Here is a 6,936-nt window from a genome sequence, read left to right as displayed (position 1 = left end):
GAAATCTACAAAAGGTTTTTTTATGTCTAAATGATAATCATTTTATTTATGATATTAATACAGTATGTGCTTGTATATATGGCATGACATATATTTTTTTTTGAGATTAAAAACATTTTTCACTTTTTTGGTATTCTTGGTATTTAAACATGCAATGTTTCATTTTTGTCATATTAAAAAATGATTATATTTTCTACAGTCCTCAACCTGGAAGATATGTTTTGTTCCTAACCATCTATAATATGTCATTCTCTATGAAGTTCAGCCTTTTTTGGAAATACATAGTTAGTCAACCAACATAGAAACAATCAAACTTGAAGGTAAAGTTTCAATGAGATATCATTTTAATTTATTTAATTCTGTTTTATTTAAATGTTTATATTTTAAAATGGATAAAAAAATGGATAAAAAACATCTGATAATGGAAATCAAAATTGATATGCTGTTAAGAGAAAGTTTTTTAGTGTCTAAAAATTAATCTGATAATCATTTTATTTATGATATTAATACAGTAGTTGTGCTTGTTTATTATCTATAGATAACATGTTGAACTTTTCTCATCTGGAATTAATGTTAAAAACAATTTTTTGAGATTAAAAACAAATATTTTCATGATCTTTTTTGGTATTGTACATGTTGTATTTAAACATGCAATGTTTCATGCAGTTCCTTGTCATATTAACAAAATGATTATATTTTCTACAGTCCTCAACCTGGAAGATATGTTTTATTCCTAATCATCTATAATCCATTCTCTATGAAGTTCAGCCTGTCTGCCCAAATTCCTTTGGAAATACATAGTTAGTCAACCAACATAGAAACAATCAAACTTGAAGGTAAAGTTTCAATGAGATATCATTTTAATTTATTTAATTCTGTTTTATTTAAATGTTTATATTTTAAAATGGATAAAAAAATGGATAAAAAACATCTGATAATGGAAATCAATATCATAAAGATAGTAAGTTTTTTAGTGTCTAAATAATTAATCTGATAATCATTTTATTTATGATATTAATACAGTAGTTGTGCTTGTTTATTATCTATAGATAACATGATGAACTTTTCTCATCTGGAGTTAATGTTAAAAACAATTTTTTGAGATTAAAAACAAATATTTTCATGATCTTTTTTGGTATTGTACATGTTGTATTTAAACATGCAATGTTTCATGCAGTACTCTGTCATATTAACAAAATGATTATATTTTCTACAGTCCTCAACCTGGAAGATATGTTTTATTCCTAACCATCTATAATCCATTCTCTATGAAGTTCAGCCTGTCTGCCCAAATTCCTTTGGAAATACATAGTTAGTCAACCAACATAGAAACAATCAAACTTGAAGGTAAAGTTTCAATGAGATATCATTTTAATTTATTTAATTCTGTTTTATTTAAATGTTTATATTTTAAAATGGATAAAAAAATGGATAAAAAACATCTGATAATGGAAATCAATATCATAAAGATAGTAAGTTTTTTAGTGTCTAAATAATTAATCTGATAATCATTTTATTTATGATATTAATACAGTAGTTGTGCTTGTTTATTATCTATAGATAACATGATGAACTTTTCTCATCTGGAGTTAATGTTAAAAACAATTTTTTGAGATTAAAAACAAATATTTTCATGATCTTTTTTGGTATTGTACATGTTGTATTTAAACATGCAATGTTTCATGCAGTACTCTGTCATATTAACAAAATGATTATATTTTCTACAGTCCTCAACCTGGAAGATATGTTTTATTCCTAACCATCTATAATCCATTCTCTATGAAGTTCAGCCTGTCTGCCCAAATTCCTTTGGAAATACATAGTTAGTCAACCAACATAGAAACAATCAAACTTGAAGGTAAAGTTTCAATGAGATACAATTGTAATTTTTATTTATCTATTTATTTATTTATTTATTTATTTATTTACATATGCATTTTTATATTTTTGAATTGATAAGTAAATGATATATGATTTTTTTTTTTAATAAAGAGGGCTTGGTGGTCATGGTCATGTTTAAACTCTATTGATATCCTTTAGAAGAAGAAGAAAAGGCATAAAAATTCATGATCAAATTTTTAAAACTAAAATGTATGAAATTTTTCTTTGCCAAATGATAGTTAACAGCTGAAGATAGCATATTTATAGAATAAGTTAAATATGGCTAATTTGTTAACCCCCAGCTTCCTTAATAGCATAATTGGTAAAGATAGGAAGTTTTGACTTCAATTGCTGATGAATTCTGAATTTTCCATTTAATATTAACATTCTATCAAAGAGAAAGAATACTATAATGTGGCTCATTAGGATGACCAGAAAAGAAATCTTAATGACCCTCTTGACTATGTATAAAGATTGTAACCTTATAACTGATGTAAGATGATCTGATTGTGTGGAAATAAAATTTCCTGGTGTTTCTACTACCCAAGATCTTCTTATGAGTGTATGGGACTGCTGTAATCCTTCTCCTGTTTATAAAAATAATACCTTGGAGCATGACACTTTATTCATAAAAGGCACTTTCAATATCATTTCTATGAGTTTGTGTTCTTTCTTTTTAATAATCTAGTGTTATATCTCCTTTAACCTCATTAATATGTATGCTTCCAACATCTTAGATCTGTCTGTATAGTTTCTTCAGCTCTTTGAACACAAATACCCTGATTCAATCTTTTGAGGTAAACATCATAGAGACATCATAGATGATTATCAGAGTGTATATATCACAATCTTGACCATAAGGTCAATTTAAATGGTCAAAGGCACAACAAATGAAAGTGAAAACTTTTCTTTTTTTTTTTTTTTTTTTATCAGAATACATAATTTTGTAATAAACAAACACTGGAAAGTTACTCTCATAATGAGCCTTAATGTCTTCCAAGAGTTCAGTTTGGACTTCCTCCATTAATCCTTGTATCTTGTAATCCTTGTATCTCCAATGGTTTTGTGGGCTAAAAATCATGTGTCTTTAACAATCTTTTTTTTCTGACAACTGTTTTCTCTTATCATCTATAAACTTGACTTCTTCTCTAGTCAAAGGTCTTTCAGGGTAATCCAAGTAATTCTCACCCTCTTTTGGTAATAAATGGTTATATTCTTCATTGGCTTCTTCTGCAATCAAGGGTCTTTCTATGTAATCTCTGACAACATTAGGATCACCCTTTTCTGGACATAATTGGTTATATTCTTCTTGAGAAATGATCTCAATAGTGCCATCTTTTTTATTTTAACTGGTATACCTCTGTCTACATCTTTCTCTGAAAGAATTCTCTCTCCGAACTGAATTTTACTCATTCCTTTACTCTTTTCTTTACTAGAGGTGTTACCCATGGTTAATATGAAAAGTCAAAATCTTATGTTACAACTTGTTTTTATACCCTTTTTGTCTATATGTAGAATTCCATCAAGCTTATATTACATTACAATTTTTTTTTTTTTCAACTAAGACATTATTTTTTTTTATTTTTTCAGGATTCTCTAGTGAGAGGTTATGGAAATGATCTATGTCTACTCTTAGAATGGTGAAAGACTCTCAGATTATGCAAAGACTAACAGAATATCCTCTCTTGGAACACTGAAACAAGAAAACCAAACTTAAGAGGATGCAGGATTTAAGAAGAACATAAATATGATTTCCATCGAATTTAACCAGTACGATCATAGACTGTGGTTTATACAGGATGACAAAGAAAGGACCCAGGATTGTATGTTTCACTGTCAGACACTGACTATGGATAAAGTGTAATCATTTATCAAACTGAGATCTAGTCAAATCAAGTATTGAAAATATGATTTTCTGATAGCATGAGCTCTTTAAAAACTATTTCTCACTGACCTCAAAGTATCTGAATGTGACTTTTATTTTTACCAATTCATATTGAAGACTGTTGTTATGTATGGGAATTACACATTTAAACCTTTTATTTTTCATCTAATTTTTACAACCCCCTAGAAATTACACAGATATCCAGATGCTGGATTTAATGGTATTATTTAACTTTCCTGGAATTGTAAATATATTTTGTTTGTGTATGTATCATGTTTAATTTTGAATTTAAAATTTGTCTCAATAGGACCCCCATAAAGATGTAAGTGTCCCATAATCTGTGATGCAATAATATCTTGAATATTTGTTGTCATCCCATATACTTCATACTTACTACATAAAGACTGATTGGAGGAATACACTTTGTTGTTTGGGACACTTTATCAAGGTCAAAGCATGAGATTATTGAGAAGACTACTTTGACAATAATTTGTAACTTACAAACTTCACATCATAAGTACATAAATGAAGAATGAATAGGATGAATAAGAGATTTCTTAAGAAATCTTGGATCATGTTTCTCCTGAATAAAAACCAGTTACTGAGATAACTGATATGAGTCTTGCAATAACTTCAACATTTTGTAATAAGTATAGAAAATATGATTTTCTGATAGCATGGGCTCTTTAAAAATTAATTCTCACGGACTTCAGAGTATTTAAATGTGACTTTTATTTTTTGCCAATTCATATTGAAGACAGTTGTTATGTATGAGAAGTATACATTTAAACCTTTTATTTTGCATCTTATTTCTATATCCCCCTAGAAATTACACAGATATTCAGATGCTAGATTTAATGTAATTATTACTTTCCTGGAATTGTAAATATATTGTATTTGTGTATATATGTATGTGTATTGTACCCTATTTTTAAATTTAAAACTTGAAATATGATAAAGGTCCCTTAGTATCCCACTTCAAGATGCAGTTACCCAGTAATCTGTGATGCAATATCTTGAATATTTTTATCATCTCATATACTTCATGCTTACTACACATAACAGCTTATAGTAATACACATAGTTTTAAAGGACACATTTGTCAAGGTCAAAGCATGCGATTATTGAGATAACTACTTTTGAAAATAATTTGTAACCTACAAACTTCACATCATAAGTTAAGAATGAATCGGAGATTTTCTATAGATTTTAAGATCATTTTTCTTCTGGGTAAAAGTCAGTTGGTAAGATTACTAATATGAGCTTTGTAATGTTGAAACTTTAACATTTTGTTATAACCTAGAGACTTTATATCTGTTATATTGGGTGACATGGCATATTCTTTGGAAAGAATTGGAAATGTAAATCAAATGCACAACAAGGATGTTTAAAGACTTTTACTATGTAATACCTAAGAATTCTGTAAAAAATCTTATTATCACTGCATAGATAAAGACTGGTTGGAATAATATAAGTTTTGAACTAAGGTCAAGGGGAAAAACCCATTCATAAATAGATCTGCATGGGGAAGACTCCTCTAGATCTTCATTCAAAAGTAAAGAAAGTATTTTTTTTTTAAGTTTGAAAGATTGAATGGCAGCATATCATTTGCTTATGAATTTAAAATGAATCCAAACATATACATCTTTAGATGATAACTGTAGAATTTTTTCAATTCCTGGACTTTCTGTCTTGATATTTTCCTTTATTTTCTGTAAAATTTAATGATTGTCTTTTTTAGTTTAGTTGCATTAGTTTCTTTTTGGCATGTAAAAATGACATCATCCAATTTGAAAGAAGTTCATCTACATTTTATATTTAGGAGAGAATTTTTCATCAAAGGTTTCATTTTTGTTTATATGGAATGCTAAGTTCTGTTGATTTCCCTTTTTCCTACTAAAGACATACCAGTAGAGTAGTAAATGTACATGATGTGTCAGCAAAGCATGCGGAAACCTGATGACTTTATCATTTCTGATTAAATCAAATTATGAGTTTCATCTTTGTTACATTGTAATAATTCCTAAATAGGACACACACCAGAAACTCTTAAAATGATCTCTACTGTTTTAACTGAGCATCAGGCTTTAACAGTACATAACTATTCCAAATGATTTTTGGACGCTTTTGTATCAAAAAGACAAAACAGTTGGTTCACAGATGTTCCAAAGAAAAACAGCCACAAAGAAATGATTTGTTATGTTCTTTGATTGATTCATGTAAAATATATTTTAAAAAGTATACTCTAACATTTATCTTTTGCATAAATAACTTTTTGTGGAGAATTTTTCATAACTTTAAAAAAGTAGTCTTATTGTGTAATATGGTTAGCTTAAAATCTTGTAGACTTTAAAGTTTTACATGACCTGTCACACATCTTACATGTGTAACCATTTCATTTCAGGGTATTCAGCATATATTGTGGTTTTCTCTTAAATTTATTTGCTTATGTAATCAATAATTTGAGAATACTCAAATTAGGAAATGTAAGAGAGAATAGGCAAGAAAATCAGGGTTAAAAAATGTTTTTACTACAAAGGGGTTAATCTATTATTTAATATATAAGTACATTCAGTCTATACATTTCATTTGGGTATGAAATAAACTTACATTTGAGCATTTTAAGACAATTGTAAATATTACTTTAATCTGTTTTTAAAAAAAATGACGAGATTCACTGTCAGCATGTTATTTCCTATAAAATAAAAAGAAAACAAACAATTTTATTTGAGTCAGTTTTTCTTTAAATGTAAATAAGAAGCATTGGAAGTTGGGAATATTTCACAAAGTTGATTGAATATAATACTCACTAGGACAGTTGGAGTATTATGATTTTACCCTAAAGGACACCAGTTTAAATTTCAATATACAAATCATGATTAGTCATGGAGTATAAAGTTTACACTTGCCAAAAAGTAAATGGTATCTCTATTCAGGGTCAATCCAAAGGAATGAAAACAATGTTTCTTTCTATGTATCAAATTTGAAGGATTTCTTGCAATAATTTCACTGTGTTCCTGTTCTGTTTTCTTTCTATGTATGGATAACCCTAACCTGTTCAATCAGAATACAAGAAGTAAATAAATTATGTCAAATGAAGAAGGTGCACAGCAGAAATTTACATGAATTGAACAGAGAATTCTGAGTTTCCCTCAAATATGGCACCAAGT

At 28.0% G+C, this 6,936-nt stretch overlaps 1 long non-coding RNA gene across 1 annotated transcript; it reads left to right on the top strand.

Annotated features, from left to right (window-relative positions):
- Positions 1-274: 274 nt before the first annotated feature.
- On the top strand, positions 275-6,423 carry LOC134241372 (uncharacterized). Its single transcript, XR_009986645.1, has 5 exons — positions 275-320; positions 706-836; positions 1,217-1,347; positions 1,728-1,858; positions 3,472-6,423. It is a non-coding gene; the product is annotated as an uncharacterized LOC134241372 (long non-coding RNA).
- Positions 6,424-6,936: the final 513 nt, after the last annotated feature.

The sequence above is a fragment of the Saccostrea cucullata genome, unplaced genomic scaffold (genome assembly GCF_032062105.1).
Source record: "Saccostrea cucullata isolate Sc308-1 unplaced genomic scaffold, CSIRO_AGI_Scuc_v1 ctg2867, whole genome shotgun sequence".
In the NCBI taxonomy this organism is placed as follows: Eukaryota; Metazoa; Mollusca; class Bivalvia; order Ostreida; family Ostreidae; genus Saccostrea; species Saccostrea cuccullata.
This window is presented reverse-complemented; position numbering and strand designations above follow the sequence as displayed.